Source organism: Vicugna pacos, chromosome 18 (assembly GCF_048564905.1).
Source record: "Vicugna pacos chromosome 18, VicPac4, whole genome shotgun sequence".
Classification (NCBI taxonomy): domain Eukaryota; kingdom Metazoa; phylum Chordata; class Mammalia; order Artiodactyla; family Camelidae; genus Vicugna; species Vicugna pacos.
This window is the reverse complement of record NC_133004.1, coordinates 15,154,109-15,169,396: the sequence shown is the minus strand read 5'-3', so window position 1 is coordinate 15,169,396 and position 15,288 is coordinate 15,154,109. Positions and strand designations below refer to the sequence as shown.

The 15,288-nt window shown below is 45.8% G+C and overlaps 1 pseudogene; it reads left to right on the top strand.

Annotated features, from left to right (window-relative positions):
* Positions 1-10,755: 10,755 nt before the first annotated feature.
* Positions 10,756-10,878, top strand: LOC116284150 (small nucleolar RNA SNORA18; annotated as a pseudogene).
* The last annotated feature ends 4,410 nt before the right edge of the window (positions 10,879-15,288 follow it).

Genomic DNA, 15,288 nt, shown 5'->3' with positions numbered 1-15,288 from the left:
GGTCCCTCCCTCCCACTTAACCCTTGGCAACCACTGATCTTTTTATTCTTTCCATAGTTTTTTTGCCTTTTCCAGAATGTCATTTAGCTGGAATCATGTGGTAATAATAATCATAATTATTAAGAATCATAGGTATTATTATGCATTTAAGGTTCTTCTGTGTTTGTCACTATCTTTCATTCTTACATGTACGAAGTCTTTGAAATCTGGTGTGTATTTTATACTTGAAGCCCCTCTCTGTTTGGAAAAGTCACATTTCCGGGACTCGACAGCCATATGTGGCAAGTGGCTGGCCAATGCAGGACTTCATGGTCCTCAGTGTCACCCCTGAGCATTTGCCGCCATGACAACCATGAGCTCAGAACTAACGGTACAAAGGGGATGTCACTGTGAAGTTGCCAAGGAACACGCAAGAGGCTCCTGGCTCCTGGGGACCAGGCAGGCGGTTGGGCATGGGTCCAGCAGGATGGGAATTGCTGCTCTAAGGAGACATGCCGTCTCTGGACAGGTTGGTGAACTTTTTTTTTTTTAATACAGAAGAAACTTTTAAAAAATCTATTTTTATATATAGTGGGTAATATTTGTAAATCTCAAACTCCCAAATTTATCTCTTCCCACCCCCTCTGCCTGGTAGCCATAAGTTCCCTGGTGACCATAAGACACTGGTGAACTTGTAAGCAGGGGATGTTGCACGGAGAATTTCAGCTTCCATCTGACAAGGCTGTGGTACGTGGTGGAATAATCTCCCGATTTCATGATTTGGGGTTGACCCCTTTGTAGTATGAAATCAGGAAGGAGGAGTTGTATTTCTGCTTCCCTGACCGTGGTAGACAGAATAACAGCCCTTCCCAAAATGTCCATGCGACAGTCCCTGCAGCCTGTGCATATGCTACCTTCCCTGGCAAAAAGGACTTGGTTGGTGTGATCAAGTTAATGATCTTGAAATGGGGAGGTAATTCTGGATTATCTGGGTGGGCCCTCCTTATAAGAGGGAGGCAGAAGGGTCAGCATCAGAGAAGGAGGTGTGACAGGAGAAGCAGAGGTGAGAGAGAGAAAGAGAGGGAGAAAGGTGCTATGATGCAGTGTTTGTGACCTTGAAGATGGAGGCGGGGCCACGAGGCAAGGAATGCGGGTGGACTCTAGAGGCTGGAAAAGGCAAGGAGAGAGATTCACCCCCAGAGCCTCCAGAAGGGGTACAGCTTCGTCAACATCCTGAATTTAGCCCCAGTGAGACTCATTTCAGACTTCTGACCTCCAGAACCTTAAGACAATAGTTTGTATTGGGTTTTTTTTTTTCAGGGGAAGATATTAAAGTTTTATTTATGTATTTATGTATTTATTTATATTTGAAGGAGGTACTGGGGGTTGAACCTAGGACCTTGTGCATACTAAGCATGCACTCTACCACTTGAGCTATACCCTCTCCCCCAAGTTTGTACTGTTTTTAAGCCACTAGGTTTGTAGTAATTTAATACGGCATCTATAAGAAACCAACACACTGACTGAGCTTTTGAATACTGGAGGTGGGTAGCGTCTTTGCTTCTGAGAATAATTGGAAAGACTTTATCTTCTAAGTCTAATGACTTTTGACCTGAGAGAGGTGGGTTTTCTAAAAGGGAAAGAGTCATAAGGGCTGGATGAGATGGAGCTGGCTGCAGTGGTTGGATGGGGCGTGGGCTCCCAGGCTGAGAGAGGGAACTGGGTTTGAGGGCAGTTCTGTGGGTGGCAAACATCTGTGACCTCTCAGGATGGCCGTGCAAGGACGAAGGCTGAGAGCAGTGGTGAAAGCCGCTGTGGCTGGACTCGTGAGGGGGACCTCTGGCAGTGGCTGCTCTGAGCCTGCTTAGCTGTCAGCATCCGAAGATGGCCGAGAACTGGGTCCCACAGGTGTTATAAAACAGAAAAACTGGTACTGATTCTAAAACCCAGGACCGTCTCAGGTCCACACCCCTCTTCCATTCCCCGTGCGCCAAGGGACCGGGAGAATTTCACAGAGAAGAGGGTCAGCAAAATATGACCGAGATTTCATTTCTCACTACTTTGGAGAATGGAGTGCAGAGTCTGATTCAATTTGATTTAGAAAAAATACATTTTTGTGACCATTTTGTCCCCGAGGGTTGCAGAGCACTTTTGAACCTGATGTTAACATTATTTCCCACCTGCCCGTCGTCTGTCTTGATAACCGGATGGCGTCCCAGGGCGGGGCATCCCAGGGCATCCCTGTTTTGCTCTTTTAGCAGAAGTGCTAGGAAGGGAGGAGGGGTGCATTCAGGGAATTTATTGGAGGGACTCATGGGCATCTGAACCAGCATTTATTGGAATAAAGAGCGAAAGGATTCCAGTGAGAGGGTGGCATCCTTTGAAGGGGTTGTGAAGTTGGAGTCCAGTACCTCCAGCTCCATGTACACTTCCTGTCTGCGCGGCCTCGCGCCAATCATACCACCTCTCTGAGCTTCCGGTTTCTTTTGTACGGAATGGATATAATAAAATCCGCAGTGGTGCCTCGGGTTCCCTGGAGACAGACTCGGAGATGGAGATTTGCGTGGAGGTTTGCCGGGGAGAGTTCTAGGGCTCCAACTTGCTGGCGAGTAAAGGAAGCAGGCTCTGGCGGAAGGAGGAGCTACCTGATCCGTGGGAGCCACTGAGACGACAGGGCTGACCCTGCAGGGTGGTCCCAGTGGGAGGCAGGAGGGTGGGGACAGGTAATGGAGGCGGGCTGTCCCCCAGGGAGGAAATGTGTGACCTTGAGTAAGACATCCCGCTTCCACCGGATGGTGGGTGTAGTTCCCGGGGAAGAACTTGGCCAGTAAGACTCCCAGGAGCTGGAGGGACGCGTGTCTCAGTCCTGGAGAGACCTGGTGGCAGGCACAGCATCCACCTCCACCACCACCAGTACTGGCCTCACAGGGCAGTTAGGAGGATGAAACGCGGCCAAGGACATCGAGTGACTGGCACAGAGCGCGACACACGCGAGCCTCTCAATGAGCGGTCTTTGATGATGTTGTTATAATTACTATGATTATTCTGACATCAAAAACTTTCGAGAAGAAGCTAATGGATGCAAAGAGATGACGAGTGAATTCCAAGCAGCCCTGAGGTCCGGGAAACTCAGAGGAAGGAGGAATTCTCTGAGAGTCCAGCGACCTTCGCAGAACCTCTAATCACCAGAGTGCTGGCTGACAGTAGATCTGTGTCCCCGGAAAAACTCCAAGTCTGCAAACAAAGGAACCGTCTTGCTTTGGAAGGGAAACCTAACGAAGCAGAGGTCTCAGCAAAGCCATTTGGCTTCTGAACCAGCCCTGGTTTACGTTCCTCTGGAGCCAGGAACACTCGGGCAGCCAAACAGAAGGTGTTGTTTTGTTTTCCTTGTGGCAGTTTTCCTCTGCATCCTCACGGGGCAGGATGCTGCCTGGGACCTGACTCATTATTTCCAGTAGCCAGGGCGTGTGCTGAGCCCTCTGAACATACACACAACACGTTGAGGTCCCTGTGCAGACGTTGTCACTTTCTGGAACACGTGCCGGGTCAGCAGGCTGTGGGGCTGGAGTCTCAGGAGGCACAGCGAAGTCTCTGAGAGCCACCAGGAGTCCGTTCCCAACGCGGCTGCCTTTTCTCTCTTCTGCTGGGGGCTCCGAGAAACCTGACCTGGAGGGCAGGCTTGTCATCGGTGGGAAAAGAAAGCTGGCTCTGAGCTCCACGTGGACATGCCTTATGGGTTTTGTTTGTTGTTGTTTCCCCAGAATTATCACGGGGCTTAATTTACTGCATAGAAGAATCTCAGTGAATATTTATTGGATGAGCAAACAAATGAATGAATGAATGAATGGTTCTTCAGAAGGTACTGGAAGGCCCAAACCCACCCTCCTGAGTTTTGGGTCCCAGGAAGGTGTGTTGCCACGGAGGTGTGATTGTCCCTGGCCCATCTCCAGGTGCTCCACTTCCCTGAACCCTTGGCACCCTGATGGCGTCCTCTGATGCCCTGGGGTGCTCTCTATCTGCCCTCTGGGGCATCCTCAAGCCATACCTCGTGCAGGCAGATATGCCGGAGAGCTAATGCTCCAGGAGCAATCCTCAACAGCTGAAGGATGGTCTGTTCATAATTGAGGGAAGACAAGTGATTGGGCATAATGGAGACATGCCTCAGCCCACCCTGTATGACTTGTGAGGAGTAAAACTTCGAGACACCCAGTGGTTCTGAGGATGGCATTGCATGTCTCCCAGGAGCACAGGTGACCAGCATTACCTGGAGCCCTGCCTCTTTACCAAGAACACTAGGAGGTAATTTCCGAATGAGAGGCTGGCAAGCATGGTGGGTGGAGGGAAAGAATGGAGGTGAAGTTACTTCTCTCACCTCGCTTCCTCGAGGACGATCATATGATTAAATATCTGGACAGGGCACAGGGAACATGAAGGGGACACTTATAATTATGCCAGAATCGGAGCATGAACCAGGATGTGAGTTCCCCTTATTTATCTTCTAAGGGGGGATAAAGGATGGTGCTGTAGGGGAGCTCGAGTTGAGACGTATGTTCCTATTTTAATCTTTGCAATAATCCTACCAGATATTTGGGTTTGAGGGGGCGAGGTGGGCAATTAGGTTTATTTATTTATTTATTTTAATGGAGGGACTGGGGATTGAAACCAGGACCTCGAGCATGCTAAGCACGTGCTCTACCACTGAGGCATACCCTCCCCCCATAGTTGCTATTATTACCCCACTTGGCAGATGAGTAAACTGGCACTGAGGGAGGTTCAGTGACAGGCTCAGGGTCCAGAACTTGCTCACATCCAGGTATGCGTTCAGCGCTCCGGATGGCGATGCTACACAGGTGGCGGGAGGGGGCGGTGCTTCCGGCGCTGCCAGGTGGACTCCAGAATTCCAAGTTCCATGCCACACCGACAGAGTGCCTGTGCGTGCCGGCACCTCAGCCAGGTCGTCCCGTGTATCCTCACCACCGGCCTGTGGGGGCCAGGCAGTGCTGTTACCTCTGCCTGTGGACCTAACCTCTAACCGGTACACTTGCGTGCTTCGGATTCTGAAACTGTCTGCCAGTGTTTTCGGTAGAGAGGCCCCGGCAGGACTCCATGCGATGCCAGTTGGTCACCTGCAACTGAGAGCCCTCCAGGGCCGTCCTCAGTACCCCTAGGAATCCCGAAGTTCCCTGCCTCGCAAACCACAGGGACAGTCTGCGTTGTGCCTACATTATGCCCAGTCATTGGTGGCCCTTTAATTATGAATGTATAAATGGAGCCTCTTTTATATTTCAAAGCCATAAACCTTTTCGTTTAAAGTAGCTCCTGCTCAGCCCATCTGCCCAGATAAACATAAATAAATCATACCCCCTTTGCATGAATTATGCATTAAATACACGTCTGTAAAACTTGCCCATCAATACTAGGACTGTGAACATATGGGGTTTTAATTGGACACTAAATCAATTTTTGTATCTCTGTTGATGGAATTTAAAAAACATTCCTAGCTTTATTTCAAATGTCTGTCCTTGTTACGCGATTAAGAAAAACCCTCCCCTCACAGCCCTGTGATTTTGATAACCACTGCTTGCGCTCACTTCCCATAATTCAAGTCTCAGCCCAGGTACCTATGATGGAGAGATTAAAATAGTTTCTCCACCAGCTGAGCAGCAGCGTGTTCTGATAACATCTGAGAGTAAAAGATAGAAAAACGATCGATGCCTGAGGATACGTGCACGTGAGGTGTGAGCCAGGCAGCTCTGGCGGAGGGCGTCTGGGGTGAGGAGAGAAGGAGGAGGAGAGGGAAGGAGGGGGGGGGGAGAGACGTGCATGGCGGGGGAGGTGAATCCCCTCTCCACCAAGTGCTTTAACTCCGACAGGTCCTTTAGTTCAATCTCCCTTCCTTGAGGTACTGGCTCCATTTTGCAGGTGAGAAAACTGAGTTCTAGGAAGGTCATGGGATATTTTTTAAGGTCATACTAAATGGCAAAGCTAGGATTTGGACTCAAGTGGTTCTGGCTCCCAACCACTTGCTCTTACTCACCTGAGGAGGGTTTGATGGTCAAGTTTTGTGCAATCTTTTGGCCACATTTCCTTGATAGTGACAATGTGCTATTGCTCAATGAGATGTAGTGGTTGATGAGTGAGAACCTGCTAATATGTTGGTGAGTTTCCTCCTTAAATGCTATAATTTCTCAGGGGCCTCTGTGATAAGATACAAGACATTTTATCTTGTGAGGAAGTGAACTCCATGTCAGTGGAGGTAATCAAAGACAACCCTCAGAAATCCCTATAAGTGCACTAATGGAAGTATTTTAGGCTCTGTGTCCAAACACAGGGGAGAAGAAATGCTCCTCAGTTCCCTTAAATCAGTGCCTTTTGCACATTTCTTAGGACATTTGTCCCTTTCACCTTTATACTTGGGCAGTGTCAGGAATGTAAAGAACAAACTTGAGAGTTGAAATGATAAAGACCTGGCTGTGCCTTCCAGCTGTGTGACTGTAGGCAAGTTCCTGTGCATCTCCAAGACTCAGTTTTCAATCTGTAAAATGGGGAAATAATAGTACTTCTTCTTACCTCTTATGACATGTATGTGTATTCCCCCAATTCATACGTTGAAGTCGTAATCCCTAGCCTTTCAGATTGTGATCATATTGGGAGATAGGGCCTTTATAGAGGTGATTAAGGTTAAACAAGGTCATACGGGTGGGCCCTAATCTGACTAGGGTCCTTATAAGAAGAGGAATTTAGGAAGGTGCACACACTGAGAAAAGACCATGTGAGGTCACAACAAGAAGGTGGCCATCTGCAAGCAAAGGAGGGAGGCCTCAGGGGAAACCAACACGGTCAACACTTGACCTTGGACTTCCAGCCTCCAGAAATGTGAGAAGATAAATATCTGTCTTGTGAGCGGCCCACGGTGTGATATTTTGTTAAGGCGGTCCTAGGGGACTAACACACCATCTTAAAGGGTTATTACGTGAGTTCAGTTGGTCAAAGTACGTAAAACACCCAGCGTGGTACAAGCCCTTAGTGGATACTCAGTGTGTGCTAGTTTCCCTTCTGCCCGTAATACACATTGATCTTATTGCTCGCATGAGCTTCTGGGAACTCCTTGACAGTTCCTTGTTTTTATCTTAGTACCCCAGCCCAGAGTCAAGGCTCAGTAAATGCTTGCTGAACTGAGTTGCAAATGCAGCATGCAGACATGATCACTTGCTAAAGCACAGAGGCTCCTGTCCTGTCTCTGTTATCATCCTTCCCGAGCCCTGCCCTAGTGCCATTCAGATTTTCTCCCTTCATTATGGAACGTTCCTTAGGAGGTCTGAATTGCCTGGGGGCAGCCCCTCACTCAAAAACCACCACGCTCTGTTGAGCATGAACTTCATCCTAACAGTAGGCTTTTCATCGATGGCCCCGTGAAAGTCTCATAGCAACGCTGCAAGGTAATCACAGTGGTGTCATCCCCACATCTGTAGATGAGGACACTGAGGTCCCAAGAAATTAACTGCCCCAAGTTATTCAGCCAGCTAGGAGGTGGAGATGCCCAGAGTCAAACCTGGGTTGATCTGATCTCAAAATTCATGTGCTTAACCACTAACCAAGCGTACTTAAAATTTAGACTCAATGGTTAGTGAAAACAGCAACAATAACATGGACTGTCTGTTGATTCCTTGCAATGTGCTAGGCATTGTGCTGAGTTGTTTACCCCCATTTTCTCATTTAATTCCCTCAGCAACCCATAGATAGGTATGATCATGCCTTCCTTCTACAGATGAGGAAGCTAAGGCACAGGGCAAGTTTGGTGACCTGCCCAGAGCTGGCGGAGCTAGTAAGGGGTGGAGCAGGATGTGGACCTGAGATCCTCTCCTCTTCATCACAGTGCTGCCTTGATAATCACTGAGCACCCACCATGTGCACCCTTTTGTGCTCAGACTCTGTTTATGTTTTAGCAACGTAACCCTTTTCCAGGGAGGCCCAGAGAGGTGGAGAGCATTATCTGGAGGTGACACAGCTAAGCTCTCTTAAGCATCTCCAATGTGCAGGAACTGTTCTAACCATTTTAAATATATTATTCTCCCCCAAAGAACTCCCTGAGCCTCCTCAGACCCCAGATCTTTCTACCGACCCTGTCCTTTCCTCTATCACTCCATTTATGCATTTTCTGACCTCAGAGCTGCTCCCAGGCGGCCTTGAGGACTTCTCCACCCGGACAGGTGGAGCCTCCTGGTAAGTGACTGGCAGTCAGGTGTTCTCCGGGGAACCAGACTGGAATGGCTCCGATGTTCAGTTCCTCGGTGGCTTGATTCTGAGCTTCTGCAAATTGAGGACTCAGCGGCATGAGGATGAGGTGATTTTCTTGCCTCCTGTAATGTACTTTCTCTGAATTGGTTCTTTTAAGACAATTATTTGAGGCCTTCAGATTGCTCCCGCAGGCAACCCGAGGAAGTCAGACCGCACATCTTCACATCCAGACACGTCTTAGGGCCCCTTTCATCCCTAACTCGGACGCCCAAGCGCAGGAAGGGAGAGAGGCAGCACAAAGGGAAAAACCGCTCCTTAGAGCAGAGGGAGGGTTTCCAAGGCACGTCTTCTATGTCAGCACGTGCGTCAAGCCTGTCTGTGCTCGTTCATACATCCTCCTCCTTCATCCTCGTGCTGAGGGTTGGGCTCTATTTTTTCCGCTTCTCGATTGAGGAAACTGAGGATCGTAGAGGCGAAATACAGTTTCCTGGGTAACAGAGCCAGGCTCCAGCCTTTGCCATCTTTCACTCATGTCTCCTCTCTTTGAATTTTCAGAATATAAATTGCCTCTCTTTTCATTTGCCACTTGCTAAGATGTAGCCTTATCTTTTATTTAACTGCTTGGAAAGGCAGCAGAGTGTAGAGGTTAAAAGGACAAGCTTTTGAGTCAGAGAGATGCGGGTTTGAATGCTGGCTCTACCTCTTATTAGATGTGCAGGCCGTTAGCTCTTTAACCTCTCCCAGCCCGGTTTCCTTTCTGTAAAATGGGGATAAAAGGCGTACTTAACTCATGGAGTTCTTTGGGGGAGAATAATACATTTAAAATGATAAGAACGGTTCCTGCACATTGGAGATGCTTAAGAGAGCTTAGCTGACTTTGTTTACTTACATAGCTTTAATAAATGTATATCTTGCAGGGCTTTTGTGAATTTAAACCAAAGGCCAAGCTGAGTCAATGCCTAGAAAGCTGCTTGAGTCCTGGGAGCATTAAGTACATAATTGGTATCATTTTCCTGATTCTCTGGGTTTTGCTGGAGAAGGGGGCATTGTCCACCTCCAGGGTTTTAGGAAGTAAAGGCCCGTAAGCCTGCAGAAAATACAAAGCTGACTGATCTGTGTTCTCAACGGTGTCTGAGGAGCCCAAGGGACCTGGGCTGGTCTTGGTGGAAGCATGAAGACACCAACTGCTAAGCAGAGAGCATGACCCATTAGCAGCAGGCACCTCAGTGGGGACCTGCGGGAACCGGAATTAGGGCCCTGTGTCTGAGTGCTCCGAACGTGGGCCTGGTTGGAGGATGCTCTGCCCGTCTTCCTGCTGTTTCCCAGACATTCCAGACCCAAGAGTCACTTTTGAGGGAAAAGAAAATCTCACCAGGGAATGGGAAGTCCCGGCAAGAAGAGCAACACCAATATAAGTACAGACCAGGTTCCTATTGAGCCCCCTGTCAGCTGTTTACGGGTTGAGGACATGGGATGGGGTGAGGCTTACTTTTTCTTTAAGGGGCATGGACCCAACAATTATTTCTGAAATACCTTTGAGGATTCGGTCTTTACAGTGCAACATCTCAGCCGTTCTAAGGGTGTTGGTAAAAGTATGTGTGTGTGTGTGTGTGTAGACACAGCTATTTTCAATTCCTGCTCCCTTGAGCCTCCTTTCTCTTGGCAGGAGCCCTCTGGGGCCACTTGGCAGATAGCTGCCGCTGGGCCTTATCTGCAAAGAGCTGTCGGTCATGAGGCACCTCCAGGCGGACCATGTTTCACAAGGGTCCTTCTAGCATCTCAGGGCAGTTGGATCTAGGAGGCTCCAAAGCAAAAATTAAAAAAATCAGAAACGGGCCCAAACATACTCTGGGTTCTTTATCTAATGTTTCCCAAAGCTGCTCAGGTGGCTTCTGCTTCAAATGGTAATGACAGCTCTAAAAATTACTACAGCACAGCGATGCCTCCCCCTTGGTAACAGGGCCATCCCGATGGAGTAGGGAGTTCAGTTACCTCGGAGCTCTGCTTATTAGAGTCAAGTGCATGCGTTAAGTTCTGTCTAACAAGAGTTTGGGGACAGTGCTTCCAGATTTAAATGAGCTGAGTTCAAGAGAGAAGGGCAGCAGTTTTAATCAACAAAACCAACATGTCACACAATGGGCTGCTGCTATCAGGGAGCTGAGCTCCCTGGAGGGCAAATGAATTTCCAACAACAGTCATGGTGATGATTTACCTATTCACTCATAGAACATATGTTGAAATCCTGCATCATACCAGGTCCTGTCCGTGGCACTGCCCATACAGGCCTGTCCTGACCTTCAAGGACAAGTCTTTCAATAAATGATTTCAAGTCTTTCAATAAACGATTTCACTAATAACTGTAATTACAGGGAAATGTTCACGTGCTCTGAGATGGTGCAAAAAGGAATCAAGTCCAAGCTGAGGGTTTAAGGAAATTATGTTGAAGATAGGCATTTACTATTTTTTAATCAATTTTACTGAGGCAGAATTTCCATAAAATAAAATGCTTCTTTTTTATCACAACCAGGATAGAAAACATTTTCCTGATGGGGCTTTTCCCATAAACCTACGTGGTTGGAAACACCTCATAGAGTAACTCTGTGGTTTCCTTTCCTCCCAGAACTGCATGTTAGATCTGTGGAAAAGGACTACAAGACAGAGCTGCTAAATAAACTACAAAAACCCTAACAGTCAAACTTTTTTTTTTCTTAGATATCGGCATATTGCAACCATCGGTACCATTCTAGGGTGTGACAAGCTTAGGAGTAAATATGATTTGAATTTAATGCATGTTTAGAGGATGTCTAAAATTTAGAACCAGGCAGCTCTGTCTTCCCTGATCCCAAACATGTAATAGTGCTCAAGTAAATTGCTCCAGATAATTGAATCCCAAAGATTACAGGTGAGGAGTTTTGAAGTGTGTCCATGTTCCACTGGAGATCAAAGAAGCCCAACTAAAAGAATTACGCAGGGGGAAGGGTATAGCTCAGGGGTAGAGTGCATGCCTAGTATGCATGAGGTCCTCGGTTCAATCCCCCGTACCTCCACCAAAAGAAATAGATAAACCTAATTACCTCCCCGCTAAAAACAAACAAACAAATAAAAAAAAGAATTACAGACTGACTGACGTGACAATTGTTGATTGAGCAAAAATTCCTTTTGAAAGGGCTATCTTGAAGATTATGATTCAAACATTGGAGGAACTAACATGATGGGCAGTCGAGAGAATGAATCAGAACATGTGAAATAAAAAATCTATCGACTTAAATAATTTTGTCTATGTTACACAATTAAAAAAACCCTTTACACTTTTTGTAGGAAAAAAAAAGATATAAAACATCTTCTTCTCTCTCGTGCTTCTTGGTGGTCAAACCCGCGTTCCCATCCCCAGCAGTAGCAATCACCAGTGCACTTCCTGTCACTAAGGGTTAGTTTAGCCCGGGGTTCTTGACCTTGGAACTTTGGACATTTGGGGTCAGATAAACCCTTGCTATGGGGGCTGAACTGTGCACTTTAAGATGTTTAACAGCATTCCCAGCCTCCACCCGCTAGATGCCAGGAGCATACGCCAACTTGTGACAAACCAAAAACGTTTCCAGACATTTCCAAATGTTTCCTGGGGGCACAAGATCACCCACAGTTGAGGACTGCAGAATTCCAGGTAAACAGATCATGCCGTCTATGCTCTTTTGTGTCTGCTTCTTTGACTCCATGTAGTTTTGGGGATTCATCCCTGTTGTGTTTCTGGTTTGTTTCTTTTTATTGCTGAGCACGAGTCTGTTGTATGGATGTACCATAACTGTTTGGCCATTTCCCTGCTGATGGACATTTGGGTTGTTCTCAATGTGGGGACGTGAATACGTCTCCAGTGAACATCCATTTATGCCTGTGTGAACACAGGTTTTCACTTCTTTTAAGTAAAGAGTGAAATCATGGGGTTGTATTTACATATTAAACTGTATAAGAAACCATTTTCCAAAGTAGCTGAGTCATTTTATGTTTTCACTAGCAATGTAGGAAAACGTGTGAGAGCTCAGGTTGCTCCACATCCACCACTGAGGTGATTAGTCTTTTTGGTTCTAAATCTTCTAACGCCTGTATAGTATATCTCATTGCATTTATCGATGACAGTTCATGACACAGATCACCTTTCTGTGTGCTTGTTGATCACTAGTGTATGTTTTGGGAAATATCTGATGACATCTTTTCCCCATTTAAAAAACTGGGTCGTTTGTTTTCTCATTACTGAGTTATGAGAGTCCTCTGTGTATTCCAGATAAAAGTCCTTTGTCAGATTTTGTATTTCAGATGTTTTCTACCAGTCTGTCACTTTCTTCTTCAGTTCTTTAATGGTGTCTTTGAAGAGCAGATATTTAAAAATCCTCCCCCCCTTTTTTTGTTAATTAAGGTGCTGGGGATTGAACCTAGGACCACATGTTTGCTAAGCACGCACTTTACCGCTGAGCTATCCCCCCAACCCAAAGAGCAAATATTTTTAATTTTAACAAGTCAAATCTATCCATTTTTCTTTTTTTGATAGTGTTTTCTGAATTTTTCCTAAAAAATCTTGCCTTCACCATGTCAAAACGACTTTCATACTTTTCTTCCAAAATTTTTGATAGTTTTAGCTTTTATAAAGTTTACATCCATGGTCAATGTTGGGTTAATTTGTATCTCTGGTGTAAGTTTAGATTAAAATTTCGTTTTTTTTTCTAATATGGAGATCCAGTCTTTCCAAAGCTATCATTTCCCTACTGAATTTTTTCCAACATGCTCATGAAAAATCAATCGACCGTAGACACGTGGGTCTGTTTTTGGACTCTCCAGTCCGTTCCATTGATAGATCGATCTTTCTTAAGAGCATTTACTATTATTACTGCCACTTCTGCTGCTGTCCATGGTACTACCACTAGTATCACCCTGAGGCCACTCCTTCTTCCTCTCCCCTACTTTCTCCTCCTCTCCTGTTTGCTATGTTCAGAAGCAAAGCAGACTATTCTTTTTTCCCAAGAAGAAAGAGTTGCTTGACAACTCAATGCAATACAAAGGATGAATTGCATTGCTCCCACTTTATAGATGAAGAAATGGGGAAGTAGAAATGTTAGGTAGTCTTACCATGGGAGGGTAGCTAGTTCTCAACAAGATACGAAACCCTGAATTGTCATTAACTCCCATTTCCATTGTTTATATTCATGGCACAACACTTCAGAAATTCCGTGGTGTTTCCCACCAGAATATCACTTCTGCAGGGCAGGGTTTTTGTGTATTTTGTTCGCTGATAGATCCTCCGAGCTTTGAGTCATGCCAGGTACACAGGAGGACTCACATATTATAGGAGATGATCAATGAATGACTGATGGATCTTCCCCATGGCCTTGGTTATAATATCAGGAATACTTCATTATTTTAATGGATTCCTGTCCTCTGCCTAACCTTGCTCTTTCTCTGCCTGCATACTGAATGTCACAAACCTATTCAGAAATACTCTGCACCCCTCCCCTAAAAAAAATCGGATTTGGCAATTCTGCGTATATCCGTATGATTAAAAGTCCACATCCCAAGCTTGTGTTTTCAGATTCAAGATTCAAGAAGTGATTTAAATCTAGTCTCCCCCCTACCCCTGCCTCCATCCCCACCCCCTCACATACCATTCACATTCAGTGGTGTTACAGATCAAGATGGAAGTAACATTTCTTTTTTTCCTAGACCAGTTGCCTAAAGAGAATGGCTTTGAAATCATGCTGTGTTAAGGATGGGTCAGCTAGCGCTCCATGAATGATTCATTACATTCTTTAGGCATATAATAGTATGTTTCTCTCCTGTACTTAAGAATATTTAGGTGTAGGAAATAAGACAGAAACATGTAACAAAAGGAGAACAGACATGGGAGTCAGATGGCCCTGGGTTAAAATCTCCATGTTCTGACCTTGGACACATCATTACCTTCTCTTGGTCTCAATTTCTTAAATTTCTAAGCAGAAACACTAGTGCCTTCATCTTAAGCAGGTGGTGGGTTTTATGTAGGATGACTTAACAACTCCAGCCCAATGCCAGGCATGGATTAGGTAATTCAATCCATGTACATTTCCTTCCTCTATGCCTTGGAGAATCATTTACATAATGGAGGTGAAGGACCTTTGCAAACTGTGAAATGTTGTATATGGTGGGGAAGTGCCTCTCTCCCCATCCTCGCATCTTGCTATTTCCTTACAAAATTCTTGGTTCAGCCATGTGAAACCATCATGTTCCCCTGCAGTCTCCTGAGTGTCGTATGATCTCCGTGATTCAAGACCCTACTTGTTTCAATCAAGAAACTCTCTGTGTCCAGCAACTCCCTACTCCCATCAAATTGAGTCCATTTCCTTCGTTGAGATCCCCCTAAACCTGTAATTCACCTTCATTATTTCTTATCACTTAGTATCACATTTATTGACCTGAGTTCCTTCTTCCTTCAACAGGCTGGTGAGTTCACCCAGGACAGAGTCTGTCTGATTGAACCTGTATCCCCAGCATTTAGCATATAACTGGATTTCTAGAAATAGTTCCTGAATCAATAAATATGATTGTGTTATTACTGTTGTTAGCATAATCATTTTCTCCAAACTAAAGAAAAAAAACACTTAAGCAATATTACAGTAGATGTAATACAAAGAGAACCTGAGTATCATCATGAAGTCCACTGGACAGTGGACCAGCCTCTGACCATATCCTAAGGCTGGTGGAGTTAAAGGTGTTGTCTATCATTTTTTCATTATTTATGCCCTCCTTAACTGATTGTGCCCATCTTTGTCCTTTCTGTAGGCACCCAATAGTGTTAAGTGAACCAATAGATTTCATTTGGACCTTCTGGTCAACAAGATGGCCATGCACAGAGAAAGTTAAAACAAAAATAAAAGGTTGACTGGGAAACCTAGAAAGGTGGATGGACTTATACCAGAACTTTGTGGCCAATGAAGCCCACAAGATGTACCCTCACCAATGCCTTCCTCGTTGAAAAGACTTGACCACTCCTTCCTTCTTGAAAGACTCTCTATGGTCTTGTTATCTTGACAGCAGTAAATCAGGACATTG